Consider the following 16,870-nt stretch of genomic DNA (forward strand, 5'->3'; position numbering starts at 1 on the left):
GCTCTAGGCTTGCGGGCTCAGGAGTTGTGGAGCACGGGCTTAGTTGCTCCGCAGCACGTGGGATCTTCCCAGACCAGGGCTCGAACCCGTGTCCCCTGCATTGGCAGGTGGATTCTTAACCACTGCGCCACCAGGGAAGTCCTCAACTGGTATTTTTATTAACCACTTGCACTGTGCCATGTGCTAGTAATTCAACAGTGAACTAGTCAGTTTCTGCTCTCACGCAGCTCACAAGCTACTGGAAGAGGCAATCATTAGATAACATTAATTGCACTTGTGATAAGTGATGGAGAGAGAAGCATAACCTAGTTTGTAGGAGTCAAGTAAAGCTCGCCAGAGGAAACAACATTTGAACGGCCATCTGAGGGGTGAGCAGGATTTAGGCAGGAGACAAATTGGGAGAAGGGTGCCAGGAAGACAATATAAGAGGGGCAAGAAGGCAGTCCTTGTGCGCAGGGAGGGAGGGAGGGCCAGGAGTGGGGGTACCTGCCTCCATGTTGACGGTGCTGGGGCAGAGGGTGTGAAATGGAGCACACACAATAGGGTGGAAGCCTTGTGATCGGCTCCACTTCTTTCCCCCGTTTTGTCTACTAGATTAAGTCAGCTATCTTCCTATTGACAAATGCAGAGACTCCAATAAACTCAGTTTCAAGTCTTTAGAATCCCTTGACAGTCTGGGGTAACCATACCAGGGAGATCCTTTTCATAGACACCTGGGTTCCCTGACGTCTCATTAAACTAATATTTTCCCAGCCTGGTGGAAGATGAGGTCTTCGTATTTTTTTTTTTAATTTCTTCAACTTTATCTTTTTATTTATTTTATTTATTGGCTGCGTTGGGTCTTTGGTTGCTGTGCCCGGGCTTTCTCTATTTGCAGTGAGCGGGGGCTGCTCTTTGCTGAGGTGCGCGGGCTTCTCATTGTGGTGGCTTCTCTTTGTTACGGAGCACAGGCTCTAGGCACACAGGCTGCAGTACTTGTGACACGTGGGTTCATTAGTTGTGGCGTGCAGGCTCTAGAGTGCAGGCTCAGTAGTTGTGGCGCATGGCCTTAGTTGCTCCGCGGCATGTGGGGTCTTCCCTGACCAGGGCTCGAACCCGTGTCCCCTGCATTGGCAGGCGGATTCTTAACCACTGTGCCACCAGGGAAGTCCTGGTCTTCCTTTTTATAATCTTAATATCTTTCAAAGTGCCTGCCTATGCAGCTATATAAGCCAGTAGTGGAAGAATTATTGTCAGCACTATGCTGACTGGGGGATGGGGAGTCCATCCCTGGGTTTATCCCAAAGGAGAAATTAGAGAAATCCTTCACTGAATAATTTGGTCAGTTCACACCTGAACAACCCCAATTTCCCTATCTTGCTTCTTGCCATAGATTTATTTCTTTTTTATTTTTGGCTGTGTTGGGTCTTCCTTGCTGTGGGCTTTCTGTAGTTGCGGCAAGTGGGGGCTACTCTTCGTTGTGGTGTGCCAGCTTCTCATTGAGGTGGCTTCTCTTGTTGCAGACATGGGCTCATGGGCTTTCAGTAGTTGCAGCATGCAGGCTCAGTAGTGGCAGCATGCGGGCCCTAGGGTGCAGGGGGCAGGGGAGGGCTTCAGTAGTTATGGTTTGCAGGCTCTAGAGTGCAGGCTCAGTAGCTGTGGCATACGGGCTCAGTAGTTGTGGCTCATGGGCTCTAGAGTGCAGGCTCAGTAGTTGTGGCGCACGGGTTTAGTTGCTCCATGGCACGTGGGATCTTCCCCGACCAGGGATCGAACCCGTGTCCCCTGCATTGGCAGGCGGATTCTTTTTTTTTTTTTTTTTTTTTTGTGGTACACGGGCTCTCACTGTTGTGGCCTCTTCCATTGCGGAGCACAGGCTCCGGATGCGCAGGCTCAGCGGCCATGGCTCACCGGCACAGCCGCTCCGCGGCACGTGGGATTCTCCCGGACCGAGGCACGAACCCGCGTCCCCTGCATCGGCAGGTGGACTCCCAACCACTGCGCCACCAGGGAAGCCCCAGGCGGATTCTTAACCACTGCGCCACTAGGGAAGTCCCCGTAGATTTATTTCTAACCCAGAAAAGCTGAATGTCTATACCTTATAAGGTACACAAGGGAATTTCAAATCAACTGCTTAGTCTATGGCTGCCTTAGGAAACACCTACATTTCCCAGCCCTCTTTAAGGACTTGCACAGAGCAGTCCCCTAGGGGGCATTTCCCAGGATGTGTTCTATAGAACACTAATTGCTAGATATATACCTCGAGTAGAGTTCCATGGGTCAGTAAGTTTGGGGACACTACGTGTACTATCACTCATGGAAAGGTACCCCTACATGAGTGCATTAAGGCACTAACAAGTCCTGCAGTAAAGAAACCCAATAGTTCCCACGTGTATTTAACTACAGGAACTTTTTGTTTGAATAATTATATTTCTATGGCAAGACTACAAGAGGGTATTGCTTATTTTTTAAGATTTATTCAGTGTACACCATGTCCAAAGTAGGTGAGTGTGTCACAGAGAGATGAAGGAATAACAGATGGGGAGAGTTTAGTACATTTGATGTATAGTTTTAATATATTTAATTCTGTAGATGATAAGAAATGAATGGATAAACTCATAAGATACATCAAGTAAAGGTCAGAATTAGTAAATAGAACATGTGTGGGTTAAACATTGATGAAAAATGGCTAGAAGAACCAAGAGTACATGAGGTAATAAACATACATGAGGGGCGCCTGGGCACTAAATATTCAACGATACATTCAATATCAATATTCATGAGTCCTTATTTCGGCCACCCATTAGTGATACCTAGTCTGGCTCCATGTGCCGTCCATGGCTGTTCAACAGACGATTTGACAAGCTACAACTGTGGCTATAACTTCATGTCTCCAACAGAGCAAGTATGTATCACTGACATAGGACCCCCTAGCTCGAACCTCAACTCTAGTCTTTATATCTGCATTGCCAGCAAGCAGGGAAAGCTGATACAGCACAGAAAGAGAAAGACAGAAGTCCTATGAACATAGCACACCCCAGGATTTCAGTAGCACAGTCCTATCAATTCCACTTGTGCCTATCCTAAGTGTTTAACTTAGCCATTTCCACTCCCTTGTTTCTCACAGTGTGTTTTACATTGACTTAATAAACTTTGTGATCCAAGCATTTTGATTTGGTGTGTGATCTTTTATATTCCATGAACCCTGGGATAGCTTGCCTAGTAGTGTATTTAGAGGCTACTATTGGATGAAGGTAATTTTCTACATAATAGAATGACACACATAGATTTTTTTTTAATTAGCTAATCTAGTCAATAGCATTGGTAAACCTAGGCTAGATTGATCAGGAAAAAAAAAGGAAGAAAACACAAATTACCAATATTAGGAATGAGAGAGATGACATTTCTACACATTCTGCAGATACTAAAAGAAGAATAAGGAAATATCAACAACTTCATGCCAATAAATTCAACAATTTACATGAAAGTGACAAATTCTGTGGAAGACAAACTATCAGTGCTCACTCAAGATGAAATAAATAATCTAAATAGCCCTATCTTTTAAAGAAATTGAAGTTGTAGTTTAAAACCTTCCCATAATTGTACAGCCACTTGGAAAACAGCCTGGCAATTTCTTCAGAGGTTAAACCCAGAGTTACCATATGACCCAGTAATTCCACTCCTAGGTATATACTCAAGAAAAATGAAAACATATGTCTACACAAACAACTGTACACAAATGTTCATAGCAACATTATAGCTAAAAAGTAGAAAGAACCCAAATGTTCATCAACTGATAAATAGATGAACAAAATGTGGTATATCCATACCATAGAATATTATTCAGCCATAAAAAGGAATGAAATACTGATATACGCTATAACATAGATAAACCTTGAAAACATGCTAAGTCAAAGAAGCCAGTCACAAAGGACCACACTGAGTATGATTCCATTCATATGAAATGTCCAGAATTAGCAAATCCGTAGAAGTAGATTGTTGGTTGCCAGGGCCTGGGGAGAGGGGGGAAGTAGGGAATGACTCCTAATAGGTACAGAGTTTCTCTTTGGGGTAAAGAAAATGTTATGGCATTTTGATTGCAGTAATGGGTGCACAGCTCTATAAATATAGTAAAATCCACAGAATTGTACCCTCTAAAAGGGTAAACTTTATGCTCTATGAATTATGTCTTAGTAAAGCTATTATTAAATCTATGTAGTTCACCATATTAAAGACTAAAAAGGAAAAAAAATCATAATTGTATCAGTAGACACAGAAAAACACTTGGCAAAATCCAACATCAATTCTTTTTTTTGTTTGGTTTTTTGGGTTTTTTTTTGCGGTACGCGGGCCTCTCACTGTTGTGGCCTCTCCCGTTGCGGAGCACAGGCTCCGGACGTGCAGGCTCAGCGGCCATGGCTCACGGGCCCAGGCGCTCTGCGGCATGTGGGATCTTCCCGGACCGGGGCACGAACCCGTGTCCCCTGCATCGGCAGGCGGACTCTCAACCACTGCGCCACCAGGGAAGCCCGCCAACATCAATTCTTGATTAAAAGAAAAAAACCTCTTAGCAAACTAAGAATAGAAAGGAACTTCCTCAACCTGTTATAGGGCATCTATAGCTAACATCATACTAAATGGTAAGAGACTGAATGCTTTCCCTCTAAAATTAGGAACAAGGGAAGGATGTCTGCTTTCATCACTTCTATTTAATATTGTACTGGTTCAAGCCAGTATAATAAGGCAAGGAAAAGAAATAAAAGACAATCAAATTGAAAAGAAAGTAGTAAAACTATTCATAGAGGACATGATTGTCGATGCAGAAAATCCTATGGAGTCTACAAAAAGAGCTTATAAAAATAATAAGTGAGGTTAGCATGGCTCCTGGATATAAGTTCAATATATAAAAATCAACTGGATATCAATATATTAGCAAACAACTGAAACCTGAAATTAAAAATCGTACCATTTACCCTAGTATCAAAAATGTCAAATGCAGAACAATAAAATTGACAGAAGTGCATGTCCTGTACACTGAAAACTACAAAATACAGCTGAGAGAAATTAAAGGAGACCTCAATAAATAAAGAGCTACTCTATATTTGTGGACCAGAATACTCAGTATTGTTAAGATGTCAATTCTCCCTGAGTTTACATATAGATTCAATGCTATTCTAATCAAAACCCCAGCAGGATTTTGTATAAAACTTGACAAGCTAATTCTAAATTTTATTTGAAAATGAAAAAAATCTAATAGCTAAACAACTTTGGAAAAGACCCAGTAATCAAGACAATATAGTATTGGCATGAAGACAGATCACTGGGGGAAAAATAGAGTGTGGAAATGGACCTACACATATATGGTAAATTGATTTTTCAATAAACATGTAAAAGTGATTTAGTAGAGAAAGGATTGTCTTAACAGTGCTGAAATATTGCCTATCCAAGGGGGAAAAAAAACTACTTTGATTCATATCTCACACCATACACAAAAATTAACCTAACATTTATAGACCTAAATGTAAAACTTAAAACTATAAAACTTCTAGAGAAAAACATAGGAGAAATCTTTGTGACCTTGGATCATAATACCAAAGGCATGATCCATAAAAGAAAAAATTGATAAATTGTATTTCTTTACAATTAAGAAGTTCTGTTCTTTGAAAGACAGTGCTAGGAGAATAATAAGACAAGTTACAGACTTCAAGAAAATATTTGTAAGTCACATAAAGGATTTATATACACAATATATTTTTAAAATCTCAAAACTCAAAAATAAGAAAACAAAACCCCATCAATATTGGGCAAACAATTTGAACAGATAATTCATCAAAAAGATATATGGGGCTTCCCTGGTGGCACAGTGGTTGAGAGTAAGCCTGCCAATGCAGGGGATGCAGGTTCGTGCCCCGGTCCGGGAAGATCCCACATGCTGTGGAGCGGCTGGGCCCGTGAGTCATGGCCACTGAGCCTGTGCGTCTGGAGCCTGTGCTCTGCAACGGGAGAGGCCACAACAGTGAGAGGCCCGCATATCGCAAAAAATATATATATATATATGGCAAAAAAAGCACATTTTAAAATGCTCAACATCATTAGTCATTAGGGAAATTAAAATTAAAATCATAAAGAGATACTACTACATGCCTATTAGAATATCCAAAGTTAAAAAGAGTGATCATACCAACTATTGTCATCAATGTGGAGCAGCTGCAACTCTCATATGCTACTAAGGGGAATGGAAAATGGTACAACCACTTGGAAAATAATTTGGCAGTTTCTTAAAAAATTTAACATTTACCTACCTTATGACCCACCCATTCTACTCCCAGGAGAAACATAAGTTTGTGCCCATATAAAGACTTGTACACAAATGTTCATAAAAGTTTTATTTCTAATATTTCAAAACCGAAACAACCCAAATATCCATCAGGTGAATGGATAAACAAATGGGGTATATCTACCTAGCATTTGATATACTCAACAATGGAAAATTACTAAGCAACTGATAGATACACTCAACACTATGGATGAATTTCAAAATAATGCTGAGTGAAAGAAGCCAAAAAAATAGTGCATACTATATGATTCCATTTATATACAATTCTAGCAAATGCAAGCTAATCTGTAGAGACAGAGAGTACATAGTGGTTGCCTGAGGACAAGTAAATGGATTACAAAAGGATATAAGGAAACTTTGGGGGTTTATGGATATGTTCATTAACTTGATTATGGTTTCACAGATGTGTACATGTTAAAACTTATGACATTATATACTTTAAACATGTACTGTGTATATTACATCTCAATTACTTCAATAAAACTGTTTAGGGAATTCCCTGGTGGTCCACTGGTTAGGACTCCAAGTTACCACTGCAGGTGGCACAGGCTCGATCCCTGGTGGGGGAACTAAGGTCCCACATGCCTCACGGCGAAGCCAAAAAAAAAGGAGTAGAAAGATCAGAGAATAGATAGAGTTTTCCAAAATAAATGGAGTACTTACTTAAAAAATAATAGCCAATATTTATTGAACATTTTTAAATGCCAAACACTATGCTAGTTAAGAGTTACTACTTCCTTTCATTCCCTGTAACTTTATGAGGGAGGTACTATTGTTTCCATTAAGTAGTTCACTCAGATTACACAAGCCAGTGAGATGCTAAGCCAGTATGTGAACCCTGGACCATTTGACTTCACTACCCACAATCATAACCACTTGATAACATGATTCCAGGAGGCCTTCAAGGAATTTGAACTACCGGGGAGAGAGAGACACCACCCCTCCCCAACTACAAGAGAATAACTGAAGGGGAAAGAAAGAGAAGTTTTAGTAAAGCTGAAACTAATCTCTTGCAAGGTTCCAAACCAGACCATTGGCACTGCATGGGTAAGGCTCTAGATACAGAGTCCTGGTGCTTCTGTAGGGCCACCGGAGAAGAAAGGGGCTGGCAAAAGATGCGAAGCCTCTATGTAGACCAAAGGAGATTGGACCATGCACACTCGGTGCAGGCAGTCCTACCAGGCAGGGCTCCCCCAGTTTCTGCCCAAGTTAAAGACAGTCAGAAACAACTGAGCAGACATTGCCTTATCCCATTTCAGGAGTACCAAGAGAGGTGTTTCTTTTGTTTTTCTGTTTTGTTTGTTTTTTATTAATTTTTACTGGAGTATAGTTGCTTCACAATGTTGTGTTAGTTTCTACTGTACAGCAAAATGATTCAGCCATACATATACATATATATCCTCTTTTTTGGATTTCCTTCCCATTTAGTTCACCACAGTGCATTACAGTTCCCTGTGCTATACACAGTATGTTCTCATTAGTTGTCTATTTTATACATAGTATCATAGTGTATATGTGTCAATTCCAATCTCCCAATTCCTCCCCCCACACACACACACCCCACCAAGAGAGGTTTTTAATTGAAAGACCTAAGATTTAGAACTTTGGGTGAGTCCTTTCACTGCTCAGTATTCCTACTTCCTCATCTGTAAGATGGGAAAGATGAACTAGGTGTTGCTGTGGTTCCTTCTAGGTCTCACATGCTCTGTCCCAGCCTGTATTATGGTTTTCCCAAAGAATATGAAGGCTCTGATGGCCATCCATGAAGTGTCTAGTAAGGTGACTTGACTTCTCTCAGCAGCTCTGCTGATTACAGGGAAATGTACTGCGATTACAAAGCAGCATCATTAAATGACTAAAAAGGAAAATCATTAACTTCAGATGCCTTTATATTATTAGTTACTTTTCTGATTACCAAAGTAACAGAGGTGAATTATAGACATTTAAGAAAATTCAGACTGTGAGGAAAGAGTTAACACAGCAGGTCTGGTTGCCTACTCCCTACCTGTCTTCAAGGACCCATGATTAACCCTTGGCCAACCGCTGGGAATGTGGGCTTAGAGTGTTCTTTTTGTTAGTGATTGATGGGTCTGTTATACACACCTGGAGCAATGGACTGTATCATACCTGCTTGTCAGGTTGCTTTGCACAAACATCAAAATCTACGATCCGCACCTGGTTTCATTATTAAGGTCCTGAGTTTCGGTTGTCATGGTTGGTTGCATAACAGGATATACCTATGTGACGAGCTCCCCATAAAAGCTTTAGACACTGAGACTCAAACAGCTTCTATGGGAAAAGACATTTCACATGTGTTCGTAGTCAACAGTGAAAGAGTACTCCTGTGTGACCTCAGAGAAGGAAGGACATTGGAAGCCTGTTTTGAACCTCTCTGGACGCCATTAATGCATGTCTTTCTCCTGCTGCTTTTGCTCTGTACCTTTGTTATCATAAATCTCAGTGAGTATATAACCTGCTATTGGGTCTCATGGATCCTTCTGATGAGTCACTGAAGGAAACACAAATATATCTATGTAGATATTTATGTATATATTTAAAAATAACTATGTATATAGATATATTTAAAACCAAAATCCCTCCACCTAGATATAATCATCTGGCTAACTTTAAAAACAGGTTTTGACTGCACGAAGATGGCACGTAAGGTGAAGAAGGAAGCCCCTGTCCCTCCCAAAGCTGAAGCCAGAGCAAAAGCTTTGAAGGCCAAGAAAGCAGTGTTGAAAGGCATCCACAGCCACACAAAAAAAGACCCGGATGTCACCTACCTTCCGATGGCCCAAAACACCGAGGCTCAGGAGGCAGCCCAAATATCCTCGGAAGGGCGCCCCTAGGAGAAATAAGCTTTACCACTATGCCATCGTCAGGTTCCCCCTGACCACTGAGTCAGCCATGAAGAAAATAGAAGACAACAACACACTGGTGTTCATTGTGGATGTCAAGGCCAACAAGCACCTGATTAAACAGGCTGTGAAGGAGCTCTATGACATTGACATGGCTAAGGTCAATACCCTGATCAAGCCTAATGGAGAGAAGAAGGCATATGTTTAACTGGGTCCTGACTATGATGCTTTGGATATTGCCAACAAAATTGGGATCATCTAAACTGAGGTCAGCTGGCTAATTCTAAATACCAAAGTTTTCCCTATAAAAAAAAAAACCAAAAAACACAGGTTTTGACCTACTAAATCATCGTGTGAAAGTCCTTCTAAATTGTCAGAAGGCAAACAAAACTGCTAATTGATGGTAAGTTGTATTGTGGCCTGAAGATTAAATCTTATGGAAGCCCCATATTAAGACTTAAAAGAATAATTTTGCTGTTTTAAATAATTACCAAGACTTATTGTACTTTGCTTTTGTGACGTAATAATGGCTTAGTCCATTAAATTGGAATGCAACTTTTAAGCTTGATTGGGTTCTGATGGGAAGAAACAGGACACTCTATAAGAAGTTGCTTTATAATATCCCCCAGGAACAGGTAGTGAAAAGCAGAGACTGCCTGTACATGAGAGTCTGGGGAGAGAAGTGGGGGAGGTGAGCAAGACTAGCTCCCCTGCCATGTACCCCTCACTCTGTAAATCCCCTTCTTTGACAACTCCCCTCAAGACTCTTAATAATAGTAACTAACATTTACTGAGTACTTACTCTGAGCCAGACACTATTCTACGCACATGTTTTGTCTTATTTAATCTTCATAATAGCCTATTCAGTAAATATTACTATTTTCTCCTTTATACAAATGAAGAAACCAAGGCTAAATATAACTGAGTAGCTAGTTCATGAAGCTAGTACGTGAAATGGGACCGGAACTTAAACCTGAACTCAGAAAGTCACCTGCTATATACTTCATGTCTCTTTACATTCAATATATTCAAATGAGATGTCACTGATATAAAATGGAATTCGGACTAGGTTTTGCATCAGTCAGGGTTCTCCATGGAAACAGAACCAATAGGAGATACACACACACACACACACACACACACACACACATATAATATACACACACACATACATACAGTTGAAACGCTTGAACAATGCAGGTTTGAACTGCATGGGTCCACTTTTACCTGATATTTTTCAATAGTAAATACAGTACTACACGGTCTGTGGTTGGTTGAATCCATGGATGTGGAGGAACTATGGATACGAGGGCTGACTATATACTGGATTAAACTGCACATTGTTCAAGGGTCAACTGTATACACACACACACACACACACACACACAGTTTTATCTTAAGGAATTGACTCACACGATTGTGAGGGCTGACAAGTCTGGAATTCGTAGAGCAGGCTGGCAGCCTGGAAATTCAGGAAAGAGTTGATGCTGTAGTATTGAATTCAAAATCTGCAGGCTGGAAACACAGAGTTCCTATGTTGCGGCCTTGAAGGAGAAATTATTTGGGAAACCTCCGTTTTTGCTCTTAAGGATAAGGCCCAGCCACATTCGGAGAGTAAAAAAAGTACTGATTTAAACGTTAACCACACATAAAACTAACCATCATAGTTGTGATCTTTCGTTTTTGAAGAGGAAAGGAAGGGTGGATCCCCAAATGTGATTTACCCAAGACTAACCCCAAGATGAGCCTGCTCCCGAATGAACAACCAGCCCCGTGTCACAAGCCCCCCACCTTAGCTACAGCCATGCAAGTGTGGCCTTGGCCAGAAGAGGGCACTGCCATCTACTTGTGTGACTATCTGCTTGGGAACCAATAGGATGGAAGAGGTTTTGACACGACTTTCAATTAATTATTAATTTTTACAGCCCCTGAGTTAGCATAGTACAAACTTTGGAAGAATAAATGGCTGTGAACTTTTAGCTTCACTGTGAGACCAAAGCACCTCCCTGACATTACTCAAACTTGACATTCAATAATGCAAGAGGGTGTGGAATGCTCATGTCCTTTGGCTTTCCTGGTGCCTTAAAACTGGTCCAGCTGGGCAGAGCCAAGCCAAACAGTTTTTCCACATCAGGACAACTCAGGAAGATGCAGAGGAAACAAAGAAGTTGGGCATTTGGGGACTGAGAGGAAAAACTGGGAGGACCCCTGGGGCTCCAAGCAGGTGAGGAATCTTCTGGTAACATACAGAGGAGGACAGGCTTGGGAGGTTACTCTATGTGTCTGGGTCTGAGAGAATAATATTACAGGCCCCTCTGGCAATACCACTCTGTCTAGCAGAGCAGTTAATCTAACCTCTGGATTCTTCATTGGAAATGGAAATTCACATCAGTATAGTTGTTCTTTAGTTCTCATTAATAATTAGAAGTCTCCCTCCCCTGCTTCCATGTTAATGACAGCTTCCATTCATGCAGCTTGAGACTTTGCAGAGGGCTTTCCCACCCACAGCAAGGAATAGAGCAGGTACTGATTATTTCCAGTTTACAGTTGAGGAAACACAGAGGGTGAGTGGTTTACTCTGGCTCCCCTGTAATCCAAGCCTGGGAGGTGACCAGAGGTCTGGGGCCTGATCTTAGCCCTGTGCTCTGTCCCATAACAATACTACATTCCTGGGCTTCCCTGGTGGCGCAGTGGTTGAGAGTCCGCCTGCCGATGCAGGGGACACGGATTCGTGCCCCGGTCCAGTAAGATCCCACATGCTGCGGAGCAGCTGGGCCCGTGAGCCATGGCCGCTGAGCCTGTGCATCCGGAGCCTGTGCTCCTTAACGGGAGAGGCCACAACAGTGAGAGGCCCATGTACCGCAAAAAAAAAAAAAAAAAGCTGAATGTATGCAAACCCTGTGACTCAGCAATTCCACCTGTAGGAATGTATACAGCAGAAGTGCGTGCCCACAGGCACCAAAAGGTACATGCAAAACTGTTCATAGCAACATAATGTGCAATAGCCCCAAATGAAAACCAACCCCAAATCCCACCGACATAGAATGGATAAGTTGACTGTGGTATATTTCTTTCATGAATTCCATGTGGTAATGAGAATAATGAACAGAATCTATGCAAAATGTGAATAAATTTCACAAATATATATAAAGTTCAAAACAGGCAAAATTAATATAAAGTGTTGAAAGGTTAGTGGTTATACCTCAAAGGACTAGTAAATGGGAGGGGGCGATACAGGGGCCTACTGGGGTGCCAATAATATTCTACTTCTTGACCTAGGTAGGAGTTACATGGGTGACATAGGTGTGTTCACTTTGCACAAATTCACTAAGCTGTATGTTTATAATTCATGCACTTTTCTGCACGTAAGTTACACTTCAATGAAAAGCTTTAAAATCCTGATTTGTCTAAATAAATTACTTTTCCATGAGTAACTTTAGTACTGCTCAAACGTAGCTCACCCCTGATTAAAGCAGCCTTGTTTGTTGCTCTGCTCTGACAGTGACCACACCACCATTCCCCAGAGAGTTCCCAAAGGGTTGAGAGAGGAGGTCAACATCTGCCTTTGCATTTGTGCGTGCAAGAATACATTTCAGGAGGCTGCCACATGGGAAGTTCAGCCCCTGCCTCCACTACTACAAACATATGTTCATTCTGTGTGTCCAGAAAGTAAAAAAGAAGGAAACACGCAAGCAGGATAAGCCAAACACAGCAAACATCTCCTCCAAATGGCAAAGCTCCCCTGCCTGTCCCATTTTTAACAGCCAATGACACTAGCACTATCTTGCAGGAAAAACAAGAACTCTAACCCCAGCATCCTAAAGATGCAGATGGCACCTCTAGACAAAAGACCCAAAGCACAGGGCAGCAAACTGAAGCTGTTCAAAATTCCATGGTAGGGCCCGATGAAGTCATAAATGGAACCAGATTTCCTGTTTCCTAGAGTACAGCCTGCTTCTCATTAGCCCTTACTGCTTCTTACAGGACCAGGGGGCTTGAAAATCTTAAAGGACAAAAGTACAACAACACATTAGATCAAGGACTGGCTATCTCCCACGGGCCAAGGACATTTAGTCTAGGGCCACACACGCACGCGCGCGCGCACACACACACACACACACACACACACACACACACACACACACACACACACACACACACACTCTCCCTGGCTCCCTCTGCTGTTTTGGAGAGCTTCTAACACCACTTCAGCTCCCTGTATCTCCTATGTCAGTTCCCAGGGGCAAAAGAGTGAGGATCTTGAAAACCACTTTGATAGGCAGCCACTTTCAGACTTTCTCCAACTGGATTGCATTGGGAAAAGCTGGCCTTCTTTTTTTCCCTCCCAACGGTCAGAGGGACACTAGCCATACTTTTTGCACCTTTGCATGATGTGGTGGTGTTGTCAGAACTCTGGACGCTGGGCCATAAGGTATTCTCGATCACAACAGCAGAAAAATAGGATGAGAGCAGAGGTCAGGACTGAGCCTGGCCGAGCTCCTCCAAAGCCTAAATGAGTACTGGCCGTAGCGGAGACACGCTAGGGTATGCATAGTTGAAGCCCAATGCCAGGAGTTTTCTGGCAGTGGCAACACTCAAAGTCAGGTAGATGGCACAACAACACGCACACAAATGAGTTCACTGCAGCACTGTCGTCCAAGAGAAAAATGAGAAGCAAGTGAAGCATCCAACAACAAAATGTGTTACATTATATGATATCATTATATACAATGGATTATCATGCAGCCATGAAAAAGAATCAGGCAGCTCTATACTAACTAACACAGAAAGTGGTCTACACTTTAAAGTTAAATGGTAAAGGCAAGTTGGCGATAACTACATATAGCATGATTCCATTTGTATATTTTAAACATCCTGTATGCATACACATACAATCTCACACACACTAGCACTGTTAAATGATCTAGAAGGATACACACTTATCAGGTTACCTCTGGGGAAGGGAATGGAAGTAGGAGGTGAGGGGGAATCTTTCCAAATTTGCCATTTTTTGTTTCTATAGTATTTGTTTATGCTGTACCAGTAGCTCTTTAGTAATTTAAAAAGCAATCTAAGGGCTTCCCTGGCGGCGCAGTGGTTGAGAGTCCGCCTGCCGATGCAGGGGACATGGGTTCGTGCCCTGGTCTGGGAAGATCCCACATGCCGCGGAGCGGCTGGGCCCGTGAGCCATGGCCGCTGAGCCTGCGCGTCCGGAGCCTATGCTCCGCAACGGGAGAGGCCACAACAGTGAGAGGCCCGCGTACCGAAGAAAAAAAAAAAAGCAATCTAAAAAACCAAGGCTATGGGAATGGGGTATGGAGGAGGCACATCTGATGGGGGTGGTCAGCACAGCCAGAGGCTTCTGTGGGTCAGGACCAAGGGCTGGGAAGTAGATTCACCCAGAATTTTGGGAGAGGCTCCAAGCTCCTGTTTATGCATAATAGATTTTTGTCCTGTTTTCCCTCTTTGGGATCATGTGCTCTTGGTTCTCTTTGGGTCACTTCCAACCCAAGGCAGCTGGAGGAGAAGAGCCCCTCCCTAGAAAGGCCCAGGGAGGATGGCTGGGGCCCATTTAGCCTGAGGCCTTCAGAGGAAACCTCCTTTTCTCCTTGGTGCACATTTCCTTGGGGTTCTTTTCCTGGGCCTTTGCCACCACTGGACAAGATCTCCAGGGGCTGAGGAACTTGGCCAACTTTTAGTCAAGCCTACTGTTGTTCTCTTGGGGAGGTTTTTTTTTAAATATAAGCCTCAAATATAGACATACACATTGAAATATAGAATAAATGCTTTGTTATGTTAGCAAATGACACATGCTGGGTAAAATGGAAATTTTCACCCATTCTGGAATGAATGTAAATTGGTTAAAAGCTTTTCGAAAAGCAACTGGACAATATCAAGAGTCTAAAATATTTTCAGGGACTTCCCTGGTAGCGCAGTGATTAAGAATCCACCTGCCAATGCAGGGGACACGGGTTCGAGCCCTGGTCCGGGAAGATCTGACATGCCACAGAGCAACTAAGCCCGTGCTCCACAACTACTGAAGCCTGTGTGCCATAGAGCCCTCAGGCTGCAACTACTGAACCTGCGTGCTGCAACTACTGAAGCCTGCGCACCTAGAGCCCGTGCTCCACAACAAGAGAAGCCACCTCAGTGAGAAAGAGTAGCCCCTGGTCCCCGCAACTAGAGAAAGCCCGTGCACAGCAACAAAGACCCAGTGCAGCCAAAAAATAAATAAATAAAATAAAATATTTGCATACTATTTTATCCAGTAATAAAACTTCTGGAAATTTCTCCTAATGAAATACATAATGCCTCAAATAGGAAAACTTATGTGAAGATTGCTCTCATTGTTTCCTTTTATTATAGCTAAAAATTGGAAACAAACTAAATGTTCAACAAACAGCAGGCGACTGGTTAAATATGTGTGCTCGGGACTTCCCTGGTGGTCCAGTGGTAAAGAATTTGGCTTCCAACGCAGGGGACACGGGTTCGATCCCTGTTCGGGGAACTAAGATCCCACATGCCGTGGGGTAACTAAGCGTGCGCGCCACAACTACTGAGCTTGCGCGCCTCAACTACAGCCCGTGTGCTGCAAACTACAGAGCCCGCGCGCTCTGGAACCTGCGTGCCACAACTACAGAAGAGAAAACCCGCACGCCACAACTAGAGAGAAGCTCGTGTGCCGAAATGAAAGATCCCACATGCCACAACGAAGATCCCGCGTGCTGCAAAGAAGACCTGACACAAATAAATAAATAAATACATTGGATTATGTTTTTTTAAAAAAAGGTATGTGTGTTCCATGGAACATTGCACAAAAATCAAAATTATAAAGAAAATTTGTAATAATAAGTTCAAACATACTAGTGATGGCCTTGTAGCTTTTTTTTTATACAAAAGTACTTTTGTACTTATATAAAAGCTCATTTCATAAGAAAGAATAAACATGTTCAGGCCTCATCCCAGTCTAATTAAATCAGAAGCTCAGGAAGCGGGGCCTAGACATCAGAATTTTTTTAAGTTTCCCCAGATGACTCTAACTGAAGCCAAGGGTGACAGAGAACCATTGGCTTTAGATCAAAGTGAGACCGCCCACTTCAGTTGTGGCCCAGTCCAGCTCAACTGGATGGAGTTCTACATGGGGCACTGAATGGCCTATGTTTCCCTGGCCTTGTCCCCAAATATAATGACTAGTGGGTTGGGTGGTGGCCCCCCCCCCCCCAGTAGGAGGCTAATCATAAATTTGAGATTAGGGCCAAATAGCTTTACACTTTATCACAACCAGCAGGCCGGCAGACTCATTAGGAAGTAGATAGTTCAGATAATCTCGGTAAGATTCATGAGGTCAGAACGGGTTGAGAGGCATGGCAGAGGCAGATCCTCCACAACTAGGCACCTGAGCTAAAGAGTTGGAACCAAATCCCGTAATGTATGTCAGCTGTTGAGGAGGGGATGCAGCCCTACAGAGCCCCTGGCTGCCTGCCTGCTCGTGTCAACCTCCACAGTCTTGCTAGCAGGGTTAAAAGCAGAAAGCTTTAGAAGATTTGCCACTAGGAGATTCTGGTTTCTACAGGGCTCTTTAGAAGAAGCTGTGACAGCAAATTTGCTGTTGGACCAAAGGAAACAAAATAAAAATTGAATAGGAGAGAGAAAACTCAGGAAAGGTAGACAGCAAAAGGGAACCATCAGCAGA

General features: G+C 42.8%; 1 pseudogene across 1 annotated transcript; it reads left to right on the forward strand.

The window, feature by feature from the left end:
- Window positions 1-8,970: 8,970 nt before the first annotated feature.
- Window positions 8,971-9,439, forward strand: LOC308614427 (large ribosomal subunit protein uL23-like; annotated as a pseudogene). The gene has a single exon. The product of its transcript is annotated as a large ribosomal subunit protein uL23-like (transcript).
- Window positions 9,440-16,870: the final 7,431 nt, after the last annotated feature.

This window comes from Mesoplodon bidens, assembly GCF_964165515.1.
Source record: "Mesoplodon bidens genome assembly, chromosome: 3".
Taxonomy (NCBI): domain Eukaryota; kingdom Metazoa; phylum Chordata; class Mammalia; order Artiodactyla; family Ziphiidae; genus Mesoplodon; species Mesoplodon bidens.